Source organism: Sciurus vulgaris (genome assembly GCF_902686455.1).
Source record: "Sciurus vulgaris genome assembly, chromosome: 1".
Lineage (NCBI taxonomy): Eukaryota > Metazoa > Chordata > Mammalia > Rodentia > Sciuridae > Sciurus > Sciurus vulgaris.
This window is the reverse complement of record NC_136461.1, coordinates 69,083,176-69,100,988: the sequence shown is the minus strand read 5'-3', so window position 1 is coordinate 69,100,988 and position 17,813 is coordinate 69,083,176. Positions and strand designations below refer to the sequence as shown.

At 38.2% G+C, this 17,813-nt stretch overlaps 1 protein-coding gene across 4 annotated transcripts in view; it reads right to left on the bottom strand.

Moving 5' to 3' along the window:
* The window catches only part of ADGRL2 (adhesion G protein-coupled receptor L2), a 623,949-nt gene that overhangs the window by 493,865 nt on the left and 112,271 nt on the right, over positions 1 to 17,813 (bottom strand). For all 4 annotated transcript variants that reach the window (XM_079147428.1, XM_079147431.1, XM_079147427.1 and 1 more), the window contains one exon: positions 3,113 to 3,181. The gene's annotated coding sequence lies outside the window, so the exon portion shown is untranslated. The remainder of the gene's footprint in view (positions 1 to 3,112; positions 3,182 to 17,813) is intronic.

The following is a 17,813-nucleotide window of genomic DNA, read 5'->3' as shown; positions in this document are numbered from 1 at the left end:
CATCTGCTTGCAAAACATTCATTGACTTCATGGAACTAAATAGTAAGTATTGGTTGATGCTAATGTACATACATGCAATAAAACTGTCAACTTAGTCATCTTCCTGGTACCTGAGTATATAACAAAAGCATCATTAGACAGTGAGGCAACACTGTCTGAAAGGAAGTGTACATAATGGAAAGAGCAAGGCCTGTGGCCTCAGGGAGATGTGGGTTCAAATCCTGGCTCTGCCACTCGCTACTGATTAGTTACACTTGATCAAATTAAACTTTGGAACCTCAGTATTTTTATATTTAAACTGGGAACAATATCTTACTCCTAATATAAATTTTGTGAGAATCAAATGAGATAGACATATATTAAAGCATATAGCAGAGTGACAGGCACACATTAAACTCTCAAAATGGTAGTTGAGCATATTCATAGTTTATATTTCTTCTTTTGCACTGCTGGGAATTAAACCCAGTGCCTTGCTACCATTGAACTATAGCCTTAGCCCCTGCTTTATTATTATTCCTGGGGTAGGGGAATCATTTAACTAGTTCACTGTGGGGTTGTTCAGAAACCAAAAGAAAGCAGCTTGATGGGCCAACAGGAAGAGCGGAAGAAACTGAGTCCTCAGGGACAGAATGCTTGTGCTGGATGATCCTCAAAGTGCCTGGGTTCTGTTTCAGCCAGACATAGTTATACAGTGAGCTTTGTTCATAAGACCAGCATTCAGGTTTTAAAGGTTGTAGTAGCTGGAGTTCCCCTGCTGGAAGTGAATGAATTCTCTCTGCCGCTTCTGGAACCTTCAGGGTTATAAAGTGAGGGTGGAGTTCCAGGCTCCAGCCACGCTGGGCATTTGGTGGGATATGGACCTGGAAGAGTGGAACTTTTGCTTGCTTCATAGTGAACTACCTTCTGCTACCTCCTTGCCTCACTTGCAGTGAAACAGTGCATTACATAGAAACAGGATACTCTAAAATCACAGTATTTCTGGTTGTCAAGCTCAGAAAAGCACTGTGAATCTGAACTTTACTTACTATTACAAATCACATCTTTGATCCCATTTCTTCATTCAGAACCCCTATGAAACATAATTTACTACACAGGCATAAATATATACGTAAATATATGCTTACATATATGTGTTTGTATCCTCAGGCCATTTTTAATTTTTGGTTGAGATAGGGTCAAACTAAGTTGCTGAAGCTGATCTTGAGACTGCAATCCTTTTGCCTCAGAGTTCTGAGTAGATGGAATTAACAGGCATATACCAGCACACTCAGCAGTTTTAATCATTTTGTCTTAAATATTATCTTTGAAAATAGGATAGTGATGTATCACTATGTAAATGTAAATAGGATAGTGACTGATTACATTTTCAAGATGACAAAACTAGGTCAGAGAGTAGTAATGTCCAATTTTGGACTGAACCCAGGTGTTCCAGGGCTCTATAAACCATACCTGGTGTTAGTTTCTTTGCTCTGTTTCCTCTGTCCTGAAAGGAGAGGAGGGCCTGGTGGATCTGAGAGATATGCCTTTGCTAATGGAGGAAGGGAAAATCCAGTGACATGTTTTCTGACCTGTGAGCACCGAAGTTCTACTTCTTGGAAGAGAAGGATGAAAGTGACTAGAAACATGGACTATTGGCAAATCTACTGGAGAGATGGAGTCATTAGCCATATATGGGCTCATTAAGTTCTAATGGTGATCATAATCATGGCTGTAATTTGGAAGAACTGAGCCTCCAGCCCCCTGAAAGGCTTTTTGTTTTGTAGATTCCTTTTTATTCTGCTTTCTGGAACTCTATGCCAATTCATGTTTGCGTGTTTCTGAAATGATGACAAGCCTCCTTATTGATTCTCCAACTACTCCGTGGGCCGAGCTGGCGGGCGCTCCACTTGCAGGCTACTTTACGTGCTGCGTTACCTGGACTGACCAGGATGCATTCAAGGGACAATGGATGCCAATTATTTTCCTTCATGAAGGATAATATAACTCCTTTAGGAGGGAAGATCCTAAAAAGGACTTGGGAGTTTAGTTCCCTTAATAATTCCCAAAGGACTGGGAATGTGGTTACCTAGTAGTGTGTGAACTTAGCCTGAGCAAGGACCTGGATTTGATACCCAGCATGACCAAATAAATAAATAAATAAAATTATAAATAATAGTAATTCTACAACCACTAGGTTTGTGGACTACAGGAAAGTTGAGAGACCTAGACAAATAGGGTAGGGGGGTAGAATAATAGCGCTTTAGTTAATCAGTAAATTAGTGCTTACTACGTGCCAGGTAACTGCTGCCACAAAAGTGCTGTATTTCTACTAACTTGTTTATGCTCTGCCACAGCTTTTTGAGATGATTACCTTTGCTCTTTTTACTTTGCAGATGAAAAATTTGAAGGCCACTTTCACATAACTGGTAAATGGCAAAACCACCATTTGGATTAATAAAATAATGCAAACTTGAATTTTGGTTTGTGCCAAAACCTAGACTTTCAGTCATTTTGTTACAGGTAGAATCAAAGATCCTGCATGTCAACCTTAACACAGAAGTTAGACAGCATTTAGGAATATACTATTACTAAAAAATCACCAGGAAAGCAAATGATGATAATGATGCAGGGAAATGGAAATGTGAGACTATCCTCTAAAAGTCCCTTATCTCATACTGAGTCATCGACCACCAGATGTGGTAGAAGTAGCCTAAGTGGGGTGTTTTGCACTTCTTCCTACCTCTACAAAGGAATGCATCTAATACTTTCAGACTTCATTTATGAAAATGTCAATAATTGATCTCCACTTGACTATGTGATTGTGCTCTCCAGACGTACTCCAGGCCTCCTCCAAACTTCCTAAGAGCAGAAGAATACTTTTGTAAGTAATCTAGGAAGGCAGCCAGCCTGAAGCAGCACACAACAGAACCTGACCTGTGAGGAGAGGGAAGACCGACGTTCAGTGTCTCATCCCCCATCTCCACCTAGGATCACAGCTTTATCCTCTACCCAAAGACTACCCAATATAATAATTTAGAAACCACCGGTAGATAAAGCACAACACATTTACACAATGCTTGAATTCATACCTTAATGGGATCCATTATGTCTTATTTTGAAATTAATCATTTACCTTAAGATTCTATGTAGGCTCCATACTCTTCGGAATGAGTTGTGAGGTTTAGAGTAAGTGGTCTGTGACCTAGGAAGAAGACAAAGAAACCCAGTTCAAATTCAGCATGAAAAGATCAATAGGAATGAAGGTGCATTACCATGTGCATAAATGTTTTTGCATCAGATTCAAATTATTAAGGCATTTACCAATTTGGAAGTAGAGAGCAACAGAATTTAGATGAGACAGCATCCATGTTTGTGCCCCTATGCTTTAAGTATCAGCTCAGACTAAAAAGCAAAAGGGTCTAAAATGATTACTGGAACTGAACAATGTAACTAAACCCAGGAGGGAGGAGCAGGCTGCCACCCACCTAGGGAGATGGGTTAATAAAAAGATCAATTGCACTCTTATCTTGTTAGTCATTAGACAGCCCATTGATGCCACCTGCTTACTTTAAGTGTAAAACTCCAGGCCAGCCATTGGAAAGCTGCCACCATTGCTTACGAACTCCTTTCTTTCTGTCCTGGAGAGAGGAGGGAGAGGGCAAACTCTGACCCTGAGAAGCTGAGCATCTGTTCCTCTAGTCAAGGCAGATGTGAAGGCAAATCAGAAAGCAAGTCTTTGGGGGTTGAGGGGGTGACAAACAGACTAGACTAGGAAGCATTTGTAAAGTTAATACCAACATGAACTTGGGAAATGTTTTAAATATGAAAAATAAAATGCCTCAAAGACTATTCCTTCCCCAGGTATTTATTCCCTCAGATCCAAAGTAGTAGTACATTAAAAATACGTGGGCCACACAACTTTGTTTGTTTTAATGGTCTTTGAAAGTCACAGTCTTTCAGTCGTCAGTTGTTCTTTACCAAAGCATAAGAAAGGGTTGCCTGTCTGACTTTGGTTATCAGCTGCCAATGATTAAAGGTTAAAAAGAAATTGTTATAAATTTCCTAAAGAAAAGCAAGTGCCAGCTGGGCACAGTGGTGCATGCCTATAATCCCAGCAATTTAAAGACTGAGGCAGATGTATTGCAAGTTCAAGGTCAGTCTCATCATCATGGAGAGACCCTGTCTCAAAAAATAAGAAAGAATTGGGGATTTAAAAAAAAAAAAGGAGAAAGAAAAAAGCAGGTGTCTGCTCACCATTGGTAGAAAAAGAAGAAACTATTTTTACATATTGATAATAGGCTCTTCTACTGTACCAGTTACTGCCTGGTTCTCTCAGCTTCTGCAAACTCCAGCTATAAATGGACCTCCTAAGTTTTTCTTACTCTCTGACACTTAAACTTACAGGCATCAGATTTCTTGGTAGGAGGACGCCAAACTACCTCACCTTTGTAGCAGAAGTGTATTCTCTTCTTTTTTCTAATAAAATGAGTATATTTATCTCATTTATTTTGGCTGCTATGCATATTTGTTATTTATTCATTATTAAATTAAGTTGAGCAGTTAGTATTTAATTGACTACCAAAGAACATTTTCTCTCTGCATTGAATGTTCCTATTCCAATAACCCTGCAAGAGGTAACACACTAGGGATAGAAATGGTGAGATGGATCAGGTAGTTAAATTTCTAAAAGCAGTGAGATGGTGAAGCCAACTTCAAGCCTGTTACTAATCACTGCTCTCCTCATTTTAGTCGCTAAAAGTCAAAGTATTATATGTAGGTTCTGAATACTTAAAATTCATTCCTAATTAAGCAGTGTAAATGGATGGATTTTCTATCAAGTAAGTCTCAATCCTGCAATAGAAAATCAAGTACTGTCTGTGGCCTAAAACAGAAAAAAAGTTAATCAACATTCCTGACCAAGAAATGACTGCTTATTAAAAAGACTTATTTAGTGGATTTCTAAACTACAGAATTCCAAGATGGCCTAACCAATTATTTTATTTTTTGTGGTGCTGGGGTCCACCCAGGGCCTCACATGTGCTAAGCAGGTGCTCTGACACTGCACTGTGTCTCCAATCCCCCATTTAAATGTTTAGAAGGTTAGTTATTAGTTATTTCTTGAATTTAAAGGTACTTGTAAATATCCTCATATCCTTGACTGAAATATGCTATAAAGAATATAAATCTCTCTTTCTTTTTGCATTATTGGGGATAACAAAATGTCTCTCTTATGCTGTTTTATGTGTAAATTAATAGGGAGCACAGGAGTGTTTTCGGAGATAAGGGAGATAAGTAACTTTTAGTTTTTCAATCTACTGTAAGCTTGACATGAATTGGAACAGGATAAAAAGTACTTTATGAATGCAAAAGCTATCATCAGGTTGTCAAGTGAGGCTGTCCCCCTTAACCTTAAGATGGTAGAAGAGGAATGGACATATTCTTTTCTACAATGTGACCTTCCTGTGACACTCTCCTGAGGCTCATCTGTAGGACTTTGCTTTTGGCAAAACGGCATCAAAATGACAGTCTAAGGCAAATCTAAAGCTGAATTTTGCTCCTTAGTACCGTGTATGATAGTGATGGTCCAAAATAGCTGCGAAGGTCCTATGAAAAATAACAAAGGGAATTTTCATAGAGTCGCCTCCAGGATTCACATTGCCCTTGGTTAAGTACATTTTCAGATAGGGATAAAATCTTAGGCCAATGATTGAAAATGCTATAGGAATAGAGTAGAACTTAAGTTGTTTTCTTGCCAATTTTTTCATTACATGGTTAGGTAATAGACATAAGATTAACATTTCAAAGAAATGATGGATGTTTGATTGTGTAATTTTGTGAAATAAGAATATTTTCATCTGTAATAAAAAAACTCATTTTTGTAGAGCATTAACATTGGCTATCTAACCATGCCACATTGACTGGTAATTGAATAATTGTTGATGTTGGTAGTAATAAATGTAGAATAGGAGCCAATATTTTATTTTTTGTAATAGGTCTTTGTATTTGAAAACAGTGTTCAAGGATTTTTCAATATTTTCTCAAGAGGTTAGTCATGAAGAAAAGCTCAACAAATACCATATTTGGGTAATTTAAGTGTTAGCAGAGATAGAATTAATTCTTATATGTGTCTTTTTAAATACAGAACATACATACTGACTTCACAGGACCTTAATGAAGGCAGCATTAACTAAATGTAGTCAAATGTACAAATGAATTAATGATTGCTAAGTTTGAGAATGCCTTGTTTATTAGAATGGGTATTACTAGGTTTTTTTTTTAATACTACTCTTATTATGGTTGTTGAAGAAAAACTATTTTGAATTGATTTGCTCTTTGCATGATTTCCTCAAATTTTTATCTTTTTCATTTTTTCAGTGCTGACATTGAACCCAGGCTGGTACTCTACCACTGAATTACATTCCCAGACCTTCAAATACTAAAATAATTTTCTCTGGAAAAATTTCCAGTTTCAAAACAAAGCATTTTGATAAACAAGCCTGATATTTTGTCGAGTAATCCTTATTACTCATGTAATAAGAAAAAAAAATGCAAGGTCAGGACTTCAAAACCTATTAAGAAAGAATACTGGCTGAACACAGTGGCACATGCCTACAGTCCCAGCTGCTCAAGACACTGAGATGGGGCAATCACCAAGAGTTGAAGGCCAATTCTGTCAAGTTAGCTGGGTGCAGTAACCCAGGTCTGTAATCCCAGCAGTTTGGAGTGCCGAGGCAGGAGGGTCACAAGATGTTGAGGTCAGCCTTAACAATTTAGTGAGACCATCCCAAAATAATAATAATAATAATACTAAAGGGTTTGGGGATGTAACTCAGTGATAGAGTGACGCTGGGTTCAATCTGCTGTAGATAAAAACAAAGCAAAACAAAAACAAACAAACAAAAAATACTCAACAAAACAAAAACATGAAATAGGGATGAAAATGTAACACAATAGTAGACAACTTGCCTAGCATATGTGAGGCCCTGTGTTTAATCCCCAGTACTAGAAGGAAAAAAATATATGTATATGTTTACATTTACATATTAAAATATATCTATATAAGTATATATCTATACATATGCATATATATTGTACATATATAGGTTTTTTATTTTATTTTATTTTATTTTTGTACAGGGAATTGAACCAAGGTCTGCTTTATCACTGAGCTACAATCCCAGTCTGTCCATTGTCCATTCTATCTAGTTATCTATATTTTATTTTGAGACAGGGTCTCTCTGAGTTGCTCATCTCAAACTCGTGATCCTCCTGTCTCACCCTTTTGAGTCACTGGAATTACAGGTCTGTGCCACTTCACCCAGCAAATAATTAAAAAATTAAAAATAGAGTATCCTTTAAGTGGTAACACAGGACTAAATTTTCTATGAGAGTCAAGGAAAAATAATTTTCAAGTAACATGAGGTAATATTTTCATCCTCCAAATGTAAATGATAAAAGCACAATTATGAGTAAAAACAGAAAAAGTACACAATTCAATATTAAAAAAAAAAAACTCAAGAATTAAGATAAAGTCAGTTTACAGAAAAAAATGCACCTAGTGACATCTCATATGAAGAAAAGGCAAAGTACAGTGAGTGAGTCTAAGTAAAATAGGTGAAAACTTCTGGATCATTTTAGGTTGTCTTACACCTAAAAGGAACATTTTAGTTCTAGGCACTACCCAGGAGGCTGAGGCAGGAGGATCACAAATTTGAGGCCAGTCTCGGCAATTTAGCAAGACCGTAAGCAGCTTAGGGAGACCCTGTCTCAAAATAAAAAATAAAAAGGTTTAGGGATATGGCTCAGTGCCAAAGAACCCCTGGGTTCAATCCCCAGTATCCAAAAAAGAAGATTTTAGTTTGAAAGTCTGAAAAAATTCTTTCTGTTTTTTTTTGTTTTTGTTTTTGGTACAGGGGATTGAACCCAGAGGCACTTAACCACTGAGTCACATTGCCAACCCCTGTTGTTTTTGTTTTTGTATTTTATTTAGAGACAGGGTCTTGCTTAGTTAACTTGGCCTGGCTAAGTTGCTGAGGCCAACTTTGAACTCATGATACTCCTACCTCAGTCTCCCAAGCTGCTGGTATTACAAAGGCATGCACCACCATACTGGCTAAGTCTTTTGTTTTTAAATACTTTTATTTAAATATGTGCACCCCTTTTCCTTGACAAATATCCGCATGGCTGGACTATGATGGTAACCTCCTAACTAGTTGCACCTTCTATTTAGGAATAGGTTGTAATTGAAGAGGAAGGGCAATTTCTCTATTGTCCTGCAGGACATAGTCTGAAGAAGTTTTTGAAATTACAACTGATATCCTCATTTCTCTAATTTAAACAACACCTAGAAGATTCTGAGTGGAACATAGCTTTCATAGAAGTAAATCTGTTCTCTTAATTGGGGCCTGTATTTCAGGATGGGGATGTTAAACTAGAGGCAATCAATTGGGAGCGTTGATGATGTTTGAGCAGGGAGTGAATTAACCAGAAATCCAATTTAGGTGGATGGAGTATGTGTACTATAGATCAGAGCAAGGACAGAGAATGGATTTATTCAATAATTAACTCAACCAATATTTTTAGCAATACTCAAAGAATAAAGTACTATTTTTGATAATATACTATATTAATTATATGCCATGTTTATACTCTTAAAATGATAGTTAATAATAGTATTAAATTTAACTGTATGGGGCTGGGATTGTGGCTCAGTTGCAGAGTGCTTCCCTGGGTTCGATTCCTAGCACCACATAAAAAAACTAAATAAACAAAATAAAGGTATTGTACCCATTTACAACCAAAAAAAATTTTTTAGAAAAAAGTTAACAGTACACAGTTCTATTTGCACTAGTAGGTGCTGAGGGTATAGAGGTGACCTAGCAGGTCAAGGTCAGTGGAGGGAAGACACCAATAAAGCATCACACAAAATACAGTGAGAAGCATGTATGATGAGTGTCTAACTCTAGAAACCTTCTTGGTATTTTAAAGCTGAATCTAAAGCGGTGAAGATACTGAGGATACTAGGCTATTGTTACCGTTCAGACAAGAAAGAGATTAATGAGAACCTAGACAAGGTGGTAGCCGTGGGAATTAGGAGAAAGAAAAAGATGCAAGAGGTATTTCAGAGACAATCGATAGGAATTGGCAACTGCTGAGATGTGCGGCAAGGGAGAAGGAAGAGACATAGATAAATTAGAAACTTGGACTCTCACTGAAGAAATTGGAATGCTACTAACAAAACTACACATGTCAAAAGAAAGAACCAATGTAATGGGGTAATGATGAATCCGGGTGTGGTATGTTGTGTCTGATATGTCAAAGAGTCTCAGGAAGATGGCAGTGAGCAGCTGGGACTGTGAATGAGGGAGACCACCAGAGCTTGAGATTTCTGTGTGCTTCCAGTGTAGAAATACTCAAGCTGCAGACTTGCCTAAAATCATCAAAGGTCTGGAGTCTGAGAGACTCCATAGAAGTGGGAATTCTGGAAAGTGGTATAATAGGGGAAAGCCCAACTTAAGCTGATACAAGCAGGAGTAGCATCTTCATATTTTTTTTTTTTTTGTTTTTTGGCAGTGCTGGGGACCAAATCTTGCACTTGCGTAGCCTCACCCATGCTAGGCAAGTGCTCTACCACTGAGCTATGTTCCTAGCCCAAGCAGAGTAATATTGTTTTCTGACTTGATCACAAGAATCTGGGTTTGAAGGGGGCCCTTGTCACATTGCCTCAGTTTCCTGGAAGGCCCCAGCTCTGTAACAATATCATTAGTGAAATACTTCTCTTACGTGATCAACAGTGCTCTGTGCCCTTTGCAGAGTTTCATGTACTTGAATTTCACCATGACCGAAGGAATAGGTTTTGTTATTAATTCTACTTCATAAATTAGGGAACAGAGGGACATAGATGTATACAGAGGTTGCTAAAGTCACAGAGCTCAGAAGTGGTAGAGTCTAGATTCAAATCTAGAGAGTTCAGCCAGGGTCCCTGTCCTTAGTAATTATGCAGATAGAATTATTGTTATTATTAATTATTTTTTCCATGCTAGGGATCTAACCCAGGGCCTCAAGCAAATGCTTTACCACTGAGCTACATCCCCAGTCCAGAGTGAATGGTTTTGTAAAAAGTGTTTGATCTTAAAACAAAAAGTCTACTGGTTAAATTTATCTGGTTACATTAGAAAAGTGGATGTCCACAGACCATAGAGCTACACTTGACAGTGGTAACAGGTATGAGAATCAGAAGGGGGGTTTTAATATTAAGCAAATAATTATATCCAAAATAATTTTTTAATACTTTTTACAAATACCAAAAAATGTGAGTTTATAATAGGAGTCTGAACCTTTTGTGCGGGAGCCATAGAAGATTGCTATCAGGGAAATCTACCTTGAGAACGTGACATTTAAACTGAGACCCAAGTAATGGACAAAGAGGACAAAAAAAAAAAGCACATCCTATTTGTTTTTTAGACAGAGAAATTTGAGGGAGTCAATGAATTTGTTCAGGAGCCAGGGCAGTAGCACACACATGTAATCCCAGCTACTGGGAAGGCTGATGTAGGAGGAGCAAGTTCGAGGCCAGCTTCAGCAATTTAGCAAGCCCCATGCAACCTAGTAAGACTCGGTTTCAAAATAAAAAATTACAAAAAGGCTGGGGATACAGCTCAGTGGTAAGATGCTCCTGGGTTCAATCCCCTGGGTTCACTGCAAGTGAAGCTCAGTGGTAGAGTATGCTTGAGACCCTGGGTTAGAAACTCTAGTGCATGTGTGTGCGCACACACACGAGGAGAGAAAGAAATCTGGGGCAAAGAAAGATCTGGTTAGAAAAAAAAAAAAAAGACCCTAAGGATTCTTGCCTTTATTCTCAGAATAATAGAAAATTATTGAAGGATATTAGCAGGAGAGTGACAAATTACAGCTCAGAGAATTTAAGAGAACAGCCCCAACTTCATACGGCTACTCTTTGAACCAATAGGGAGCTCTTCCCTACTCTGAAGTCCTTTTTACCACAAAACTATGCTATTGTCCAGAGCCAGGTTGCAAAATGTTTGTCAACCACTGTCTAGGCAGAAAGCACTGATGCATAGCATTTTGTGACAGGGATAATATAAACATTAGTATTATTTAAGAATATTCTCCACATTTGCTACTAATATTAAATCGTGGAAGGTAAATTTGGAAAGAGATAATTCATATCACATCTTACATAGTATTTCTAACACAGAGATATAATAGACAAAAATACCCTCAAGAGCCAGGCCAGGTAGCTCACCCCTGAAATCCCAGCAAGTCACGAGGCGGAGGCAGGAAGCTCGGAAATTCGAGGCCAGCCTCAACAATTTACCAAGACCCTATCTCAAAATAAGAATGGTAGAACCCCTGGGTCCAATCTCAAGTACTACAGAAATGAAAGAAAAGGAAAAGAAAAGAAGAAAATATACCATCTACCAAAGTAATTAAGAGGTGATGCGTTTTCTGTGTGTATTACCTGTGTTTTCAATATAACATTTCATTCTAAATTTATGCAATTTAATTTTTAATAGCAGCTCCCTAGGAGAATAGACAACTTGCCAAAATCCTGAAAATATAATAGAATCTCCTGAGCAGATATAAGCTGGTGCCAGAAGAATACATTCTTTTCCCCACAGAGGGGAGAGAGAGAGAGAGAGAGAGAGAGAGAGAGAGAGAGAGAGAGAGAGAGAGAGAGAGAGAGAGAGAGGAATCCTGGGCATCAGGGCTATGCAGGAACTGCAATGGGGACACAGGGAAACAGGTGACTGAGAGTCAACATTTGTGGCTGACTCCTCATCCTGCTTTCAAACAGTTCAGAGAGCAAGATTCTAGTTTCTAATACAAGCTTATAACTTGAATCAGAGCTAAATTTATATCCTCTGTCCACATTATCATTCAGTTCTATTATTGTCATGCAGCCTCCTCTTTAGGAAAACCATTGGACCCTAAAATAAAATGTTCAGAAACATGCAAATGAAAATAGCTTAAGCTCTCAGACTTTGGCAGTGTTACTTGAGTTTGCTGTGGCCTCAGAAGGGACAATCATAATATTTTCCTGACTGTCTTGTCTTGATTTATAATTTGAATCTCCATAAATGATAATAGAGAGGGCAATTATCAAAGAAATGGAAAGGGCAATTATCATTAAATTGAAAACACATCACACATCCCAACAGGATGAATGACTGAGCTAAAAACAGATTTTGTGGATCTTGCAACTGTTCCAAAAGAACTTAATGGAAGCAACTTTATCTCCCCACCTCCTCCAATTAACCAGATGACTTTGGATGTAGTTTCCTTTTTTTTTTCCCCCTTTTCCGTGGATGATAACACAATGCCTGCTAATCTAATCTGCCTAAATACTGACACTACTTAGGGTATGTAAATTTATGAGACTAAACCAGTTGCTCTTTGCCTAGTGTGAAAAAGAGCTATTACTTCCTTTCTTTCTTCCTCTCTTTTTCTGTAAAAACAGTAAGGAAAAATTAGTTATGCTATAGACATCCCTCTCAACTGTTCTACACCCTGTGATGAACCTTTTTAAGTGAGGCAACAACAGTGGTTTTGTTTACGAGCATAAATATCAGACTAGACATTTAAATTCCCTTAAAAGGCTTTTGTCTTAGTTGGATAAATTAAACAAATTATAATTCAAACTATAGGCATTAGTTACCATTGCTACTGATTTAAAAAAAGCAGGTAAATGTTTATGAACACATCTTGATGAGAATTCATGCCACCTGGATTTACCCACATTCTTTGGAAGGGGTAAGATATGGAAGGAGAAAAAAATCACTTTTGTCAACACTCTTGTATAGGAATAGTAATTATATAGAATGAATGTCAATACCTGCTAAAGAACTGAAGCCTTACACGATTTGTTCTAATCAGATCCTAATAGGGAATAATGTTTCCCCTTTTCACTAAAGTGGGGCTCACTGAGCAGACCCAGCTTTGGCAGATATTCCTGATACATGGCTCATGAAGAAACTGGATCTGGATGGGAAGAACCTCTCAGCTGAATGCATTTTGTGTTTATTTCTTCTGGGCCTCTGCTTTCCTCTACTGGCCCTGGACAGAGATACAATCTGCCATTTGTTAATGCACAGCCAGGTTGTACTCCAGACAAAGGTGATCTCAGCCCCTCCGACAGCCCTCTCAGTTATAGGACCTGGACAGTGTGGTGATGGACAAAAAAGTACAGCGACACTGTTCAAAAGAAAGAAAGGAAGGGAAACTAATATTTGCTAGTCACCTTTGGTCAGTGACTTAAATATTTATGTCAATGTTAGCCCATCTTTTATCAAAATGGTTAGTCCTATCAGTTGTCCTCAAAACCAAATCAACTAAAATGTTATTGTTTACTGTTGACTTCTGCAGTCACATTCTCCTCCAGGCTGAAGACTGAGCTGTGCCAGCTGTGTACCTGTTCTGCTGCTGTGCTTCCGGAGTGCTGAATGCAGGTCATGCTTTCCACAGCAATATTATGTGACATCAGGGCCGAGTACTTTCCTTTTGAAGATGTGATTCTCTATGGCATAATCCTTGTCCCTCGCCTTCATCTTCCCTAGCTCCAAAGCAGTCTTTCAATGGAAAGAATTTTGGGTTTTGTTGTTTTTCAGAGGTTTTGTTGCTGCTGGGGATTGAACCCAGGGCCCCACACAGACTAAGCTTGTACTCTACCACCGAATTACACCCCAGCCTTTAATATACAATATATTTGATGTCTTCACCAAAGCAAGAAAACAGACTACATTTCTGTCCAAGATATCCATGGTGAATCTATGCAAATATGTGTCTACCTAAAAAAGTGACCATCTTGAATTAAATATATATTTGTAGATATATGTGTAAATATATGTCTCATATTTCCTTGTTGCTTTGAATGAATAAATCGTTATATTTATCAGTTCATCTTGGTCAATAAGTTTATTTTAAAATACAAAGAGCTCTAAAAATCAAGTAGTGTTTTTCCTTTAAAAATTCCCCAAAGTGGGGCTGGGGAGCATTGCTCAGTGGTAGAATCCTTGCTTAGCATGTGTGAGGAGGCCCTGGGTTCAGTCACCAGAACTACAAAAAAATTAAAAAATAAAAATAATAATAAATAAATTAAAAATCTCCTAAGTTCTGAGTGCTTTGAATTTATTCAACTTTCAACAATCACCATCTGGTTGGTTAAGTAATTTACATTTGGATATCCTCACCAAGGAGACTCGGCTTGGGAATTTCCCCTGAATTCCAGGAAGTTGTTCTTCCAACATGATGTTTACTTCCCTTGATGTCACAATTTCTCTTGATGAATGTAAACATTTATTTTTAACATGGTTGCTAAAACTCATTCAATATTTGGTTTTAATTCCTGTGTCAAAGACTATTGGAATAGAAAGGTCAGTTTGTGGATCGATATATTCACACATTGTATGTTGAGTTAGTAAAAAGCAAGCAATATTATTTTAATATTTTAGTGTGTTCGGAAATGAAAGCAGAGGAGTTTTTGAAAAATAAAAACCAAAAAGCCATATAATCTAACATTAGTAAAATAAAACTCATGTTGCTAGGCATCGTGGTGTGTGCTTATCATGCCAGTACTAGGGAGACTGAGGCAGGAGGATCGAAATTTAGCAAACCTGGGCAATTTGACAACATCCTGTCTTTAAATTGAAATGAAAAGGGCTGAAGATGTCCTCTGGGGTCGAGTGCTAAGCAAGCACTCAGTATCTTAAAAAAATATAGTCATGTTCATGGGGTTTTCTTAACATTAACGCTTTTAGAGATTGGTACATTTTTATGAATTATATTCCATACTTTTGTTGAAACTCTCTGTCAGTCGTATTTAATTCTTATAGGAATACCATGAAGTATGCCGTGTTACCTGATTTCACAGATTTTGCAACTCAGAAAAGGTAAAAATCTTTTCATGTCACACAATAAGCAAACAACAGAGAGGCTTAAATTCTGACCTTTCTGATTCTAAGGACTGTGGATGACAACATACAATTTTCTAATTGTGCCAATTTTGAAAAGAAAGCAGGACTGGGTCATATATTTTGTGTTTCCTAGGACACTTTCTGATTAAAACAGCTCAGTATGAGATATAATATTCATTTTTTTGTGGTGCTGGTTATCGAACCCAGGACCTAGAGTATATAGGTAAATGCTCTATCACTGAGCCACAATCCCATTCCTTTCATCCTAATTTTTAATATGATTAAGCAAATCATAACATCAACCTCTCTGCTCATAACCCTGCCTTACTCCATGTTCTACATCCAAAACCCCAAAATGATTGTTTCTTTCAATTCACATTCACTAGGGGTTTGTTCACTTTTTCACTCATTCACTCATTTATTCATCATGTATTTATGATGCCCTCATTATGTTCCAGATACTCTTGTAGGTCCTGGAAGCAAATCCAAGTTATAAGGTATCTATTTAGGTAAGAGGAACAATAAACACATACATACAGACATACATAAAGAACAAGTAAGGTGGGTGGTGATAAATGCAATGAAGAATACAATATGGGGACCTAGAAAATAATAGCTAACTTTTATTGAATATATATTTACATATGTGAGACATTGGTTTAAATATGTGACATAAATTATTTCATTTCATTCTCCCAAAATTCTATGTGGCTGACATTATATTGTAGTGGATTGAGGTTAAAAGTAAATTATTGACTACTCTTCTAATTGAGATATAGAATTTAACTCCTCTCCCTCTAAACCAGGGCTGGCCTATCAACTCTATTGAAAGATAGGATGTGACAGAGTAGAATAAATACACTAGGTTTGCCACCTAAGCTATAAGTTGATGGCACCTTCAGCTTTATTCTCTTGGAGTCCTGAGCTGCCAGGTCGGAAGTCAGAATAAGGCTTCTGCACTACAGAGAAAGGTAGGTATATCTGAGGCCCAACCCAGCTCCTACCTACAATCAGTGTGTGAATGAATCCTGTTGGGTACTTAGCACCCTCAAGTTACCTTGTGACTCCAGTTCCTGCTGCCAACACCAAAATTATAAGCCCTGAGTGAGATCTATCACTAGAGAGGGTCCAAGGCGATTCCTGATAGGGTAACCTTAACTCAGGACCAGGGGGTCTTTGATTATAGTTACAGAAAAGAATTTTATGACCTGCCAGATAGGGGCACAGATTCACTAGGAAAGCCAGGAGCATGTTCAAGGGAAAATATGGATTAGCTCCAGAGAAGAGCTTTTCTGCTCTTGGGCACTTTTTTTTGGAGGGACTGGGTACTGGGTGACTGAAGTCAGGGACACTCGAACACTGAGCCACATCCCCAGCCCTATTTTGTGTTTTATTCAAAAACAGGGTCTCATGGAGTTGCTCAGCACCTCACTGTTGCTGAGGCTGGCCTTGAACTCTAGATCCTGATGCCTCAGCCTCCTGAGCCGCTGGGATTTTAGGCGTGGGCCACTGAGCCCAGCTTGGGCTCTTCTTTTACAGAAAAGTTGGAGGGCTGGGAATGTGGTTCAGTGGTAGTGTTTGCCTTGCACATATGAAGCCCTGGGTTTGATTCTCAATACCATGAAAGAAAGAGAAAGGGAGGGAGGGAGGGAGGAAGGAAGGAAGGAAAGAAGGAAGGAAGGAAGGGAAAGGAAAAGAAAAAAAATTGGTGAGGGTTGGCATGTAAGATTGTGAGAATGACACCAGCTGGGGTCACGAGGTGGTACATGGTGGTCTGGCTTTTCTCAGGATTCTTAAGTTGACATCTCCTCCATGATCTGCCTAATAGATAACTTTGGGAAAGTACCCTCTATTAACAGGCTTCCTATCTTCCTTTGTTCAATCTATTCTAAAAATACATGTATTAGTGGGTTAATTAACAGAATACATTCCTGTTACTCACAGTGAATGGATTTCTAGTAGCTCTAAGATTGTGAATGAGGATTCGTAGATTTCCCAGAAATTTTCAAATGACAGGCGGGGGGAGACTGCTGGCTCCGGGAGTGGCAGCATGAGAAACTCAAGCATAAAGCTTTTAGATTACAGTTAGTCTCCTTCTTCTTCCTTTTGTCTCCTTTCTACCCCATCTTTTATTTCTTGAACCTGAGAGGCTATATGTTAAGAACCACCCAGACAGAGCCCAATCTACAGAAAAGTGAGAGGTAATAATAATACATCTTTTTTAGCTGTTAAATTTCAAGGTATTTTGTTATGCAGTAATGTACTATTGGAACAAGTATAATTTTCCTTTCATAGATGAGAAAACCAAGGGAAAGAAGGGTTAAATAATATGCTTGCCAATTTGTAGAATTTGTACTCAAACCCTGGCAGGCTGTCCCCAAGTACCCTTTTAAACTACCCCATATGTCCCAGGGTGAGGTCAGCATTCCCAGACACCTGACGACACCGGGCAGGGGCTTCCTGGTGTACTTACATTCCATTTTCTCCACTGAATCACAATGGTTGGAACTCAGGCCCACTCCCATTAGAAGACGCTCTAGAAGTCAAGGTGCTTTCCCAGGGACGTCATGGTTTCCTCATCCTGGAAGTTTTATGTTGTCTTTGACCTTTTATGGATTGGAATCTTCCAGAAATAAGGAGGATAAGGAGGAGAATGACCTGCACTAATCTATAATCCTTTCCTTGTGTTGTAAAATTATGAGAATTAACCAAGTGAAATAGGAGATTACATGGCATTTTGATTCAATAAAAGGGGCGCAAAGTAATTTTCTTAAATCGAGGGCAAGTAATTGTCACAAAATCAGATTCCTTGGCATACAAACATGTTACATCCCTCCTCTAAGGTACAGAACTGATATTCGGGTGGGAAAGGAGTGACCGGATGTCTGTGGCATGGTGACA